Source organism: Nycticebus coucang, chromosome 13 (genome assembly GCF_027406575.1).
Source record: "Nycticebus coucang isolate mNycCou1 chromosome 13, mNycCou1.pri, whole genome shotgun sequence".
Taxonomy (NCBI): Eukaryota; Metazoa; Chordata; class Mammalia; order Primates; family Lorisidae; genus Nycticebus; species Nycticebus coucang.
This window is the reverse complement of record NC_069792.1, coordinates 16,637,527-16,651,810: the sequence shown is the minus strand read 5'-3', so window position 1 is coordinate 16,651,810 and position 14,284 is coordinate 16,637,527. Positions and strand designations below refer to the sequence as shown.

Here is a 14,284-nt window from a genome sequence, read left to right as displayed (position 1 = left end):
CCAACCCCCATCCTGAGTCATCTCATTAGCATAAACTATCAGGGCCCATGAGGAATAACAAAGACACACCCATCACTCAAGAAATTCTCAGGAATAAGTTCCCAGGAACTTGGGAGAAAGGCCAGCCAAATTCTTTATTATACAGTTAGACCTTGGGGAGTTTTTCCATCTCAGAAAGGAAGAAAGGAAATATTATACTTACTTTTGTTATTATACCAACCACAACAAATATAATACATACATACTGAATACCGTTATTTATATAATAGCTCCCTACATTAGATATTAGTATCTCCGTTGAGCCAACTGTGGCTGAGTAAAGGTAAGTAGTTGCCCAGAGTCATAAGGCTGCTAAATTTTTTAGACATGTCTTTGACTACAGAGTCCAGGACCTCACCTACTAATTCTACCATACCCAAGCTCTAGGAGAACACTGTCCATTAGAATTTTCCCCAGTGATGGAAATGCACTATATCTGCAGTGTCTGACTTTTAGCTGCCTGTGCCACTGAGTTTGTGGAATGTGCATAGTGTAATTCTGGAAATGAATTTTAAACTTTAATTTAAATTTATATGAAAATGGCCACATTCTGGTAGTGATTACTGTATTGCACAACCAGTCTTAGGACTTGAGATACATAAAAGTCTTGGGGCAGGGTCAGTGCCCGTAGCACGGTGGTTACGGTGTCGACCACTTACACTGAGGCTGGCGGGTTTGAACCTGGCCCAGGCCAGCTAAACAACCATGGCAACTTCAACAAAAAAATAGCTGGGCATTGTGACAGGTGCCTATAGTCTCAGCTACTTGGGAGGCTGAGGCAAGAGAATCGCTTAAGCCCAAGATATTGAGGTTGCTGTGAGTTGTGATGCCATGGCACTCTACCAAGGGTGACATAGTGAGACTCTGTTAAAAAAAAAAAAAAATCTTGGGGGATATTAAAATAAATTTGAAGAATTCCCTAGCAGGAACCGGGTCATCTCTTTTGGTGGATTTTGTGCTCTCTGGTGATGTAGGGTGATGTGAACCCCTGACCTGAGACTGGTTGGAAGAGCAACACCAACTCTTCATCTCAACTTTCAAAACAGGTCAGAGCATTCTAGAAACAGGAGGCATTAGAAGAGTCCAGAGGAATCGGTGTTAGGTGTGCTACCTCTTCTGAGGGTTCTAGAACATCCTTGGTGTTTCATTTACTTATGTTCTCCTTTGTCTCTTTAGCGCAGGTAATTGTAAGTACAAGTATTTGAAAATGATCCAGGCTTAGCTTAAGGAGCTTTTTGTCCATCAAACAAAACAAAGGGCTTATAGACAAATGGAAGGTGGAGCTAAAGGAAAATTAAAAAAAAAAAAAATAGAATTTAAACCAAAGCAGTGAGGCAGATAGAGTATAGTCCTGGCAAAAGAGAAAACTGGACGAACTGGAAGACTGACTTTGCTTCTGGCTCAATCTCTAAAGTAGAGAAAAAGGGGTATTCTTGCTTTCCTGCACCTGCTGAAGTAAGATACTGGTGGCTGACTAAATATTTAAAACAGAGAAAGAACACTAGATAATGTGGATGTGGAGGCAGAGAGTTGGGGATTGCTGAAGAAAGTTTAGTTAGGCTATACAACTAGGGTATGAGTGGACCAAGACTTTCACATCAACTCTAGCATCAGTTAGATCTGAAAATTATTTTATCTATATTTTTTTGTTTTGAGACAGAGTCTCATTTTGTCACCCTCAGTAGGGTACCATGGCATCATAGCTCACAGCAACCTGAAACTTTTGGGCTCAAGTGATTCTCTTGCCTCAGCCTCACAAGTAGCTGGGATTATAGACACTTCCATAAGGCCCGACTATTTTTAGAGGCAAGGTCTCGCTCTGGCTCAGGCTGGTCTTAAACATATGAGCTCAGGCAATCCACCGGCCTTGGTCTCCCAAAGTCCTGGGATTACAGGTGTGAGCCACTTGCACCTGGCCTTGAAAATTACTTTAATCTCACACCAGAACAAAGGCCAACACTAAATAAATCTTACACAGACCTGGTCCTCTTTGAGGTTGCTAATTTTTCTATGCACCATCCATCCATACATTCATTTTCTGAGTGAGAACACCATATATGACCAGTGGAGAGAAGGCTGCATTTTATTTGGGATTTAGATGAGCTAGTGTTCCAAGCATCAGGCTCTATTTGTCTGTCCTGCCATATATGACCCATCTGACCCCAAGAAACATATCTGGGGTTGTGTTTCCTTTGGTGTCCTAGAATTTAGGGCATGGTCCCCCAAATAATTTTCTAACTGTGATTTGGCTTAAGAATTTGCCTCTATATAGCAACTTTAAAAGTTACTCCAAAAGATATAACCCAAAACTCACTTCCCAGCAAAGGAATTCTTGACATCTCCTTTATGCTAAGGGCTTCACTCATAACATCTACAAAATGTTTAATACTTTCCTTCTGTCTACATTGTCAGCCTTTGATTTTAAACTTGATTTTAAACTTTTTAGTGAAAAGAAATATTTTACAAAATTTGAAATCAAAGAGAAATGAACTAACTTGAAAAGCACTTAGCTGAAGCTAACACTGTGGCATTTCTTTCATTAAATAGTTTACAAACTGCTGGTTGAGAGCTTTTTTCATCTTGATAATTACTCCTTCTTCGCATCTGTTGTTTATTGATTTCACTTCATCATAAAGATCTCCAAGGAAATGTTAGAAAACTAACATATTTTACTTTTCCCTGAAAAGTAAATTTCTTGGCATAATTCATGTGCCAGAAATAAGCAGCAACAGTTCTATCAAGTAGCAAATACTTTAGCCCAAGTTCTTCCCAAAGGCCCATGTCTGAGCTCTTCACTTTGTCTCCATCCTCACCACACATACCATGCCCCCTCCTCCCCCCCTCAGCCTTCCCCCTCCTCCACCTCAGCCTCCTATCTAATTTCCCTGAATTCACCCTTCTCAAATGTCATTCCCATTTAAATCCCATTAATGGTCATATTGCCCTTAGGATAAAGAAAATTAATCCTCACTATGGTCCTTAAGGTGCGACATGATCTGACCCCTGTCTGTCTCTCTGACCTGGTGAGTCTAGTTCCAAGCACTAGACTATGTCAAAAGAAACCAGATGGAAGCTGTATATATTATATATACATGACTTTAAATTTCCTAGTAGCCACTTTTATGTGGCAAAGCCTAAAAATAAATAAATAAAATTAATTTTATTAATATATTTTAACTTCAAATCATCTCAGTGATGAAATATCATTTCAACATGTAATCAGTATTTTAAAAAATGAAATAGGTGTGAATGGAGGTAATCTTACTCCTCCTTTCCAATCTAGAAGAATTTTACTCATTTTTTTCTTGCCTTATTGTACTTGCTATAGCCAAAAACTCAGAATGGACATTTTTGCCTTGTTTCTCTTTTTAAGAGGAAAGAACTTAGTCTTTTACTATTAAGCTAAGGTTTTCATTGATGCCCTTTATTAGGTTGAAGAAGTTTCTCCCCCATCCAAATGGCTGATAGTTTTTAAAATCATGAATGGATGTTGAATTTGGTAAAGTACTTTTCCTGTAACTATTGAGATCATTATAAGATTTTTCATCTTAGTCTGTTTAATGTTATGAATTACATCGATTTTTGAATGTTCAACCTGCGGGAAGAATGGGGACTGAAGATCCCATTTTGGCAAGGGAAAACATCCCCAGAAAGGGGAGAAAACAGAGAAATAAGCTGAGCAAGGTGGAATAAAACAGTTTTGCTAGCTTACTTTTTTTTTTTTTTTTTTTGTGGTTTTTGGCCGGGGCCGGGTTTGAACCCGCCACCTCCAGCATATGGGACTGGCACCCTACTCCTTGAGCCACAGGCACCACCCACTTACTTTTAAACTAGCAGTAATTTAACTTGTCAGAGCAGTTCCTGCTTTTACTAGAAGGCTGCCCTGTAAGGGATACAGCTTGCAGACACCCTTGTTGGGTCTATAAACACTCTGGAGAAAAATGACCATAGAAAAAGGTACGTACAAGGCCTTGGACAGAACATTAACCAGGCCATCCCCTGCCCAGTCAACAGTCAAAGCAAATATCCATTGTGGGGATTTGTATCATAGCTAGGGCAGAGATCAAGGGAACAGCTTAAGCCCTGAGATATGGGCAAGAGGGCTTGTACCCTAACCACAGAGGAAAATGCCTCTGGGTGAAGATTAGGAAGAAATTCCTCTTTCCCACTGATTCTTCAGAGGAAAACTGATGCCACTGCATCTGCTCCATAGAGAAATTAGAGGGGTCTAACCTCCCCCAAAGAATCTGCGTGCATGACCACAGACAAGAGGCTGCCCCCACACAAGGCTCAGATTCCAGATTTCTCAGGGCTGTACAGACCTTTAAAGTTAATGATTATAGATAGAATAAGAAATAATATGCTTAGAGAATGCTCAGAGAAACTGCTGATGCTTTATTCCCTTCCTCAGCTTACCCTCTGGAGTAAATGAGAAAAAAGCCTTCAATAAAAGCTGAGTGGGGCAAACACTCAGGGCTACTTTTAGAAGTCCCACAAGGTGGCAGTGGCCCCCTGGGTCCCACCTTTGAAAATTCTATTCTGTATGTCCTGTCTTTTTATGTCTTGCTGCTTTTAATTTTATTTTTCTTTGGTTGATGGCTACGAGTTCCACAGGTCTTAAGGGACCCTGCCCTGCCCTGACATTTATTTAGCATGTCCTATAAGCCAAGCACAGATACTTTACATGTCTTAATTCATTTATCTCTCTCATAAAGAAAACACCAGTCTCAGATGGCTTGTCCAAAGCTAGCCTAGGGCCTGGAATAGGGCAGTCCCCAAGAAAAGCCAGTCATATAATTCCAGGGACAAATGATGCCACTTGGTCATGAAGTATTTTCCTTTTTATACATTGTTGGATTTAATTAGCTGGAATTTTGTTGGGGATTTTTACATCTATATTCATCACCCATATTAGTCTGTAGTTTTCTTTTTATATAATGTCTTTACTTGGTTTTGGTATCAGGATAATACTAATTTCATAGAAGGAGCTGAGAAGTACTCCCCTTTTCTTCATTTTTTTTTTTTTTGGAGGAGTTTGTGTATAATTAGCATTTGTTTTCTTCCTTAAATGTTTGGTAAAGTGCTCTTGTCTGGCACTTACTGGGTAGTGAAGGCCTGGATGACCTGGGTCCATGATTAACCTGTGACAGACACTATGCTCTTGGATAGAACCCTCATTCACTTCAGAGAGGCCAGGAGTGCTAGGTGGGGAGGAATCATCATTCCAGACCCTGGGCCAGCTTTAGACAAGCCATCTGAGCCTGGTGTTTTCTTTATGAGGGAGATAAATAAATTAAGACATGTAAACTACTTAGAATTGTGCTTGGCTTATAGGACATGCTAAATAAATGTTAGCTGTTAATTTTTTAAAAGTCACCTATATTTCTAATTAAAAAATAATTGTTTACTTCAGAAAACTCACAAAATATTTTAAGATTTTAAGGAAGGAAAAAATAATTGTAATCCTATTGAGCAAAGATTATTTCTGTCAACATTTTGATGTGTTTTCCTAGTCTTTTCCTTAGATAATTCACATTTGTTTATATTGTTATTGTTTATTGTTTACATTGCTCTGTACCTACTTCATTTGCTTAGCACTTGATTATTAACATTTCCCACTTCCATATAAGTTCTTAATAAATATAATTTCAAAGGCCATATATATGTATGTAACATATATATGTGGTTATACTATAAAGTATTTAACCATCATTTTGTATTTTTAGGATTGTTCTTTCTATTTTTCCCTATAGTGTAGATCCAAGCACTTCTTTCCTGTACTTCTGTGTACAGTAGAACCTCCATAATTGACCACCTCCCTACATTGACAACCTCCTTAAGTTGACCTGATTTTCATAGACTGGACATGCACCATATGTACTCAATGGAAGACTGACCTCCACATATTGGCCACGTCTGTAAGTTGTATCTTGACCACTTGGACTGTAACACACAATGTTAATTTACCCTCTATAACTTGACCACTTGAGTCTACTCTACACCAAGGACTAGAAAATGTGGGTTTTAGCCCTTAGTTGTATTATTTATTCAAGTTATTTTTTCATGTTTTATTGTCACCACGTGTTATATTAGGCCTAACATTGTATTGTTTATTGCATGCTGTGGAAGATTTTTTCAATGTGAAGGACTAGTCTAAATTGTAGATGAATCCTACAATTACTGAGAAATTTTACAGTTAATCGAGACTTGATAGTCCAAAGGAAGAACTCAAAGAGTTGAGATTGAAGGAAAAGGTTTATCTTCTGCATTTTCTGGAAAGCAACACCCAAAAAAAGATGATGGAACATTTTGGTGTTAGCAAGATCACAGTTAGCAATATCCAAAAATGTAAACATAAGTACTTGGAGAGATATGGAAAGGAAACCAGAAATCTACAGTGAAAAAGGAGAAACTTCTCTCAGTGAAGTCAATGAAGCCATTTTAAACTGTCAAACAAATATGGGCAGTTAACGTCCAAATCTCCAGGCCAGTGATCCAAGAAGTTGCTAAAAATTTGCACAGGAAGTCAAGGTGGCAGATTTCTAAGCACTAAGTGGTTAGGTTTAAGAAATTTAAACTATGATATGACCTCTCCCAGAAAGTCTTGTGTTGTAGGTAAACCCACTGAAATTCCAGTAGAAATTGTGGAAGAGTTCTCAGACTTTTCACCATAGGTGCCAACTATGACAACATCTTCAACACTGACAAGTGTGGCCTCTTTTTCAAAGCAATGCCTGACAGGAGCCTTGTCATAAAGGGTGACAAATGTAAAGGTGGAAAACTTTCCAGAAAACATTTCACAGTTCTACTTTGTGCTAGCTCAAGTGGAGGGAAATTAAAGCCCTTGGTGATTGTTAAATAGGCAAAGCAACACACATTCACGAACTTGAAGCCCAGAGATCTCACTGTCACTTGGAGATAAACAAATGTACATGGATGACTGGTGCCCTATTTGAAGAATGGGAAAGGGGTATTGACTGAGAAATGAAGAAGAAATAGTCTGTTCTATTGACAGTAGACAACTGTCCTGGTCATTCACAAATGAATTATCTCATGAAAATGATACTGAAATTTCTGCCTTCAAGCATGACCTCAAAAATCCAACCTCTTGACCAAGAGATCACCGAAACATTTAAAATGCACTACCCTGCTCAGCTCCTACAACAGGTCATTACTAACATGCAAAGCTATGGTTCACTTGTGGAAGCAACTTTATTCACTGCATCAGTTAATGCTCTGGCTGCTGTCCTCTGGATTAGTTCTGCTTGGAATAAAGTTCAGCCAGAAATGATACAGAACTGTTTCAAGAAAATTGGATTTGTCATAACCCAAGAGCATTTTGGCCCAGTCCATCACCCATAGCAGAATTTTTTTTTTTTTTTGAGACACAGTCTCACTCTGTCAGTGGTGTCATATTTCACAGCAACCTCAAACTCTCCGGCTCAAGAGATCCTCTTACCTCAGCCTCCTGAGTAGCTGAGACTACAGACATCTGTCACAAAGCCTGGCTAATTTTTCTGTTTTTAGTAGAGACTGAGTCTCACTCTTGGTCAAGCTGGTCTCAAACTCCTGAGCCTCGGCCTCCCAGAGTGCTAGGCTTACAGGTGTGAGCTGCCATGCCTGACCCCATGGCAGAATTTGAAGGAATAGATTTTGGAGGTTTTATTGAAATGGATGAGGAGGTGGCAACCTGACCCAGAAGCAATTTTTCAAGCTATACTGACCAAAGTACAGATCAGCATAAAAGTGCACGTCCACTCTTCCAGCAGTGGAAGAAACAAGTGAAGATGACACGGAAATTGCGGAGACTCCAAAAGAGGATACCAGGCATCTGATAAAGCAGTTTAAGTCATTTGCAGTGGAAAAATGTCCAGGCATCCTGAGTGGTGTAGCTACTGTTAAGAGTGCTTTCTCCACTTACATCTGTAATAAGAATAAGAAACAGACCAGTATTGACTCCTTTTTCAGAAAGAATGATTAAACCATGAGAAAATAAATGAAGTGATTTTTGTATGATACTATATGTATGATTTTACTATGTTTTGATTATGTATGATTTTGTGTAATACTCTTCTAATAAAAGCTATAGAAGAAAGTAAAGTATATATGTATATATCAGTACCGTAGACCTAGTTCCTTATGTTGACCACCTTAATATGTTGACCAATTTGTTAACTTGGGTCATCAACTTACAGAGTTTCTGCTGTATATATCTACATAAACACACATGCCAACCTTCAGAATAATTCCCCTAGGCCTTCATGCTGTGTATGATATGCTTACTAGGGCTCGAGGTGCTGAAATATATCCTAATATCTAAGTTTGCCTGGAAAATGACATTTTATTTTTCTCCCTCCTTCTCTTGCTTTCTTTCCTTCCTTCTATGCCGATAACAGCTAAGATTTATTGAGTATTTACTATGTGCCAGGTGTTGTACTAAGGGCTTTACATATTTATATCTTAATTAAAAGTGGGTACCATTACTATTTTTACTATTTTACAAATGGAGAAATTAAAACCCCAAGATGTCAAGCGACCTAACCAAGGTCATGCGACTAGGAAGTGGCAAAGCCAAGGAAGGTCATCAGGTTTCCCAGCCCTCCTGACTACCCATATATAATATTGGTTCCAGATGTAGACCTTTTAACTTTTTAGGTGAATTCTTTCCCTTCCTACGTAACTGACCCTGACATGTTGTTTTAGCTCTAGCCCAGGCCACCTGCCCCAAATATGTGTCCTCCACCCTGGGTTGGGTATATTTCTTCCTATTACTCTGACTCCTTACTCATTTCTTGCTCTTGTGGTCTCATCTGCTAGCCCTTCCCCTCAGCCAGCTAGAACGCCCATTATCCCAAACTAGTAATCACATCATCTAATAAATGAATAAAGATAAAAAGAATAATATAATATTTTTGCCTTTGTCTGGAAGGTTTGTATTTTGTCCTGTGACAACTCTAGAATGACCTCATAGCTTCATTTGTGGCTATGTTCTAGAAAATTAGGATAGCCAGAATTTATTTCCAGAAGTCATTGTGTGTGTTCTGTTTAATCTCTGATCTTTCAGTTAGGGTGTGTGTGTTTGTTTTGTTTGTTTGGTTTTGTCTTGTTTTTGTTTAACACTAACAAACATATGAAAAAATGCTCACAGTTCCTAATCTTCAGAGAAATGCAAATGCAAAACCACTCTGAGATTATCACCTAACCCCAGGGAGAATAGCCCACATCACAAAGTTGCAGATGCTGGTGCAGGTGTGGAGAAAAAGGAACACTTTTACACTGTTGATGGGACTGCAGACTAATACAGCCTCTTTAGAAAGAAGTATGGAGAATCCTCAAAAAACTTAAATTAGACCTCCCATTTGACCCTGCAATCCCACCACTAGGCATCTACCCAGAAGGAAAAAAAATCATTTTATCATAAAGACATTTGCACTATAATGTTTATCACAGCTCAAGATGTGGAAACAACCTAAATGCCCATCAACTCAGGAATGGATTAACAAACTGTGTGACATGTATACCATGTTGTATTATGCAGCTCTAAGAAAAGATGATGACTTCACATCTTTTGTTATTAGCCTGAATGGAGTTGGAACATATTCTTCTTAGTAAATTATCACAAGAATGGAAAAACAAGTATTCAATGTATTCAGTTTTATTATGAAGCCAATAGATGATCAATACACTTCCAGATAGTAGAAGAACTTAATTCTATTCAAGTTAGGGGGAGGGGAAGCAAGGAGAGCAAAGGGAGGAGGGAGGGGGATTGGTATGCTCCCACTAAAGGGCACAAGGTGGCGTTATAATGGCACACCTTTTGAGTGCAGGACACAACTCAAGAGGGACTCTACCTAACAAATTCAAAAATTGTGACCTGGTTGTTTATACCCTCACAGTAACCTGAAATAAAAAATAAATAAAAGAACTTAAGGACTATGAAAAAAAATGGACTGTGATCAAGGACTGCCCTAGGCAGAACACTTTTTTTCCAACCCAGGCCTCTAACCAACTCTCCAGTTACTTCCTAAGGGGGACAATGGCACGAGAATCCCAGTCCAGCAGCAAGCCCCCGGTCCAGAGCCTTTCTCCGCGTTCTGGCCTTTCTCTTATCTACCAGGGATCTGCCTACAGGCGGCACCGCACCAAGCCGAGTTGAGATGGAGAGGAGCACTCTCCCTCTTCCTCGCCCTAGCAAACGTTTAAAATAATCAGAGTTCATTTCTGAGTTCTGTTTCTTGTCTTATTTTTCCATCTGTGAGTCCCCCAGAACTACAGGCAAAACCTCAGACAGGTCTCTGGAATTGCAGACATCAATCGCAAATCAGAAAGTCGTCTGAGTGACAAAGGCAATCTGTAGACATCTGTGAAACAGACAAACAAAACAATTTAGTGAATTTCCCAAAGTAAACGGGTCTAAAATTTTCAAAGTAGGAGGATAAACAGCTTGAACCCAACATCCGGGGCGCGGGAAATTTGACAGCGCGGTAATCTACCGTTTGCTCTGCTCTCTTTGCTGGCCTGATCTCCGACTTTCAGTTCTCGTTCCGGTTGAGAAGAGAATCGAAAGAAAAACCACACGGGCCAGGGAAGAAAACTGGAGGATGCGGGCATCGATCCCGCTACCTCTCGCATGCTAAGCGAGCGCTCTACCATTTGAGCTAATCCCCCACCGCTGGGCAAGGCTGCTTATCTGTTCCTCTAGAGAAGGGTCAGAACATTGCGACACGAAGACGGATTTTCCAGGTCTCTCTTTGCAGTTGAAGCCAGAGTGACAAAATAAACACGCCTGTCCTTCGAGCCGGAGTCGAACCAGCGACCTAAGGATGGCCGCGGACACGCGCCTACAGTCCTCCGCTCTACCAACTGAGCTATCGAAGGGGGCGGGCAAGGGATCCGGGTACTGGCTTATCCCCTCAGCACTGTATCATTTACAGTGACAACTCGTACTGCGTTCTTTTCCGGGTTCCCAGGTTTCTGGTGCACAAGTTCCCTCTTCCCACGGCTGGAGCGAACCTTGGGGTCGCTGACTATGCCTGGAGATCTGAGAAGGTCCCCGCCTGGCCCTAAGGCTCCTCCTGTGTGACTTGGGGGCCTGGGAAATCCAAGAGCGTGGGCACACAGCCGCTCTGGGAACCTGCCCGGGCCGGTTCTTGCTGGGGGGAATCGCAAAAGACTTCACATGCGGGCTGCAACAGGCCCACGCTGGAGTGAAAATGCAAGACTGTCCAAGCGTTCCTTATGAGTAATTAGGAAGGGCGCTCGTAGTGGGGACCACAAATCATCAGAACGCAGAAAAAAAAAAAATACACCCGTCTCCTTCGAGCCGGAATCGAACCAGCGACCTAAGGATGTCTCTTGCTGAGGGAAGTAGCTACAGTCCTCCGCTCTACCAGCTGAGCTATCGAAGGGACGCAGACCTTCCCTGCGCCCCCTGAGGTTCAACACATAATAGCTAGAGTGTGCGCCTTGCCTGCAGGGAGTATAGCGAGCATGCGCAGGCCGAAGAACCGGGACGGACGGGGCCTCGGCGCGTTCTACGCGTGCGCAGAAAATCAGCCAGCCCTGGCTCGGGAGCCCGTCGGAGCCCGTCTGACCCCAGGAAGGACCCCCGCCCACAGTCCAGCGCCCGCAGTGCCCAGGCTCTGCGACTGCCCCGCCACCCCTGCCTGTCTGTCGTGCCTGTCCTTCCTAACCCGCGTTGTCCATTGAAATGACTATCGGGTGTGGCCTCAGCGTGCTGTAATTCGAATGGCCCCCAGGTTGCCCCCGCGTGAGGGGCCAGTGGCGCAATGGATAACGCGTCTGACTACGGATCAGAAGATTGTAGGTTCGACTCCTGCCTGGCTCGGTTCTTTTGTCATTCGGTTTTCTAAAGCCAGATGTCATTTCCTCTGAGGCCACGAAACGCCAACAGTTTGGATTCCTTCTGCGCCCTCGCCCTCGCTGTAACCCGGCCCTTCCCACCCGAAAGCGGGTTTGGAAGGCGTCCCGGGAGCCCGCGGTGCCTGCAGGCAGAGCTGGGGTCACCGCAGCTGGATCCATAGGCTTTCGAAAATTACTTTGAGACGTTACAGCCTCTAAATTACTAAAGAAACTCACCCCCCCCACCTCCACAATGCAAAAAGAGGAAGGAAAATTACTATTATTTAACATTATCCTTTTGGTCCGATTCCTGGTTTACATTTATTTTTAACAAAGATATTCACTCTAGATAAGACTATCATTCTGCTTTGTCTGCCTATTTTTGTAAGGTGGTAGTCGGAGAGGGCGAGTAATGGTTTGCTGGGATGCTCCCAAGCATAGCTCCTCAGTTAACGCAGCATAAAAACCTTCAAACGACTTGAGTTCTGCCCTTAGGGGGAGAAGGCTTGATGTTGGTTTGAGCAAACTGTTTCTGCGACGAAGTTATTATATTATTCCTACTTGTGGAAGGGAGTTTGGAATTATTTCTTAAATCTCCCTGATAAGATAGCAATGCCCAAAAGTAAAAAGCTTTGATAAAATGTGAAGTTAAGGAAGAGAAAATGTAAAATTAGGGGGGGGAAAGGACCAGATTTTTCAGTGAGAAAGCAGCTTCTTTATGGGTGAGCAAACATAGTCAAAAGAAGCTAAAAATTTTAAAGGAGAGCAAAACAGACTATTTGAACGAAATGATGGTGGGTTTTATTTTTGTTTCTTAGTGAAGAGCTACCATTTTTGCATGTAACAGGTTGATATATCTTTAAAGTTATATGTGGTATAATATTTCTGAGAGTTAAAAAAAAAAAAAGACCTTCACAGGAAGTTGAGATGTGTTGCACCCCTCTGCTCAAGTTAATGGACAGAGCCATGTAAGTTAGGCTAAGAGGAAAAAGCCTCCATCTTATTCCTACCTTTTCTTTATTTTACAATGGTGGTAAGTAAGGCATTTATTGTCTGTAAGAGGTCACACTCATGGCCATCATTGCATTTTGGCAGTACCCTGGCCGCTGGTGCACCCTCTTCCCCAGTGGCCAACCTTTTTGAGGTAATGGGTTCAAAGTGGGATAAGACCTGCATGATTTCTGGCCTTCTTACTTGTAAGTGACAGAAAATCGTAGGAATTAGTGTAAACTAGAAAGACATTCATTATAAGGATGCAAGAGTGTCCTTAGGAATGTAACTAGACCTCCTTGAGGTTTCTTGCTCAGCGCCTTTCATTTCTCTCTGCTCCTCTCTCTGCTGCTCTAGTGCATGCAATTGGAAACATGGTGCTGTCCCCACCCTAAAAGTTCCTGAGCTTTATTCCTCATATTCTGTCACCCAAAGACACACTTCTCTTTCTCAAGCCTGACTGCAAAACTCTCCACTATTCTGGCTTCATTTCGGTGTTCACTTCCTGTGTCCAGAGATCAGGACTATATGTATCATTGGGTACATATAATTGCATCCCCTCCTTCTCAGGAGTGCATCGAAAATAAAGAAATACAGAAAGAAAAAAGTTGCAACACGGAAAAGTACAGTAAGTACAATCACCAGAGATTTTAAATAATTTGTGGGAGGTGGAAGGCACAAATGAGATTGTATGGACATATACATGCATTTCTCCGTATGGAGAATAACCATTCTGCAGCCAGCATGCACAGAACCATTCTCCGTGTGGAGCTCCCAAGAGGCTCTGGGCACACAGGCAGGAGCAGATGGGTCAGTTACCCACAACATTGTGCAGCTGCTGCTGAATTTGTCCCCAGCTAGAGCACCCTGAAGAACAACTGAAGCCTGGGGGTAATTTGCCTGGTGAGCACCTTCAGGGTGAGGAATGAGGGAGAGCAGAGCATGGTAATGAAAGCCCGTGTACTGAGAATAAGATGGAGTCTGTCAGGCTAGGGTGAACATGACACAGCTGGTGTTGTCATTTTAGGTCCTAACTGACCTTCAACTCCCGGCTCCCATTCTTACTGTTTTGTAAATTAAGCTCCCATCCTAAAGATGCCAATCTTGAGTAGTTTAGGTGGATTGATTCAGGGAGTTTAGGGAGATTTAGTAGTTTAGGGAGATTAATTTTTGATTGGAATGTTGTAATAAGTCTGAGTCATGCTGATCGTTATTTAAAGTAAGGGTTAATGTGATCTTTGCTTTGAACTTTTATGTATAAAACTGTAATTTTGGAAATGGAAAAACAGAACGATCTTGGAGAGGCTACTCTCATTGTTTTCCAGAATTGCCCTCCTTCTGACAAAAAAAGTTTGGTGGCCCTATCCCCATCTCTGCATGTTGGTTGACAGTG

At 41.6% G+C, this 14,284-nt stretch overlaps 4 non-coding genes across 4 annotated transcripts; 1 reads left to right on the top strand and 3 right to left on the bottom strand.

The window, feature by feature from the left end:
- Nucleotides 1–10,634: 10,634 nt before the first annotated feature.
- TRNAA-AGC (transfer RNA alanine (anticodon AGC)) lies at nucleotides 10,635–10,707 on the bottom strand. Its single transcript has one exon. It is a non-coding gene; the product is annotated as a tRNA-Ala (tRNA).
- Nucleotides 10,708–10,828: 121 nt separating this feature from the next.
- Nucleotides 10,829–10,917, bottom strand: TRNAY-GUA (transfer RNA tyrosine (anticodon GUA)). The gene is given in 2 exon segments: nucleotides 10,829–10,864; nucleotides 10,881–10,917. It is a non-coding gene; the product is annotated as a tRNA-Tyr (tRNA).
- A 436-nt stretch (nucleotides 10,918–11,353) lies between these two features.
- TRNAY-GUA (transfer RNA tyrosine (anticodon GUA)) lies at nucleotides 11,354–11,447 on the bottom strand. Its single transcript has 2 exons — nucleotides 11,411–11,447; nucleotides 11,354–11,389 (listed from the first exon to the last, which is right to left on the bottom strand). It is a non-coding gene; the product is annotated as a tRNA-Tyr (tRNA).
- Nucleotides 11,448–11,814: 367 nt separating this feature from the next.
- Nucleotides 11,815–11,887, top strand: TRNAR-ACG (transfer RNA arginine (anticodon ACG)). The gene has a single exon. It is a non-coding gene; the product is annotated as a tRNA-Arg (tRNA).
- The last annotated feature ends 2,397 nt before the right edge of the window (nucleotides 11,888–14,284 follow it).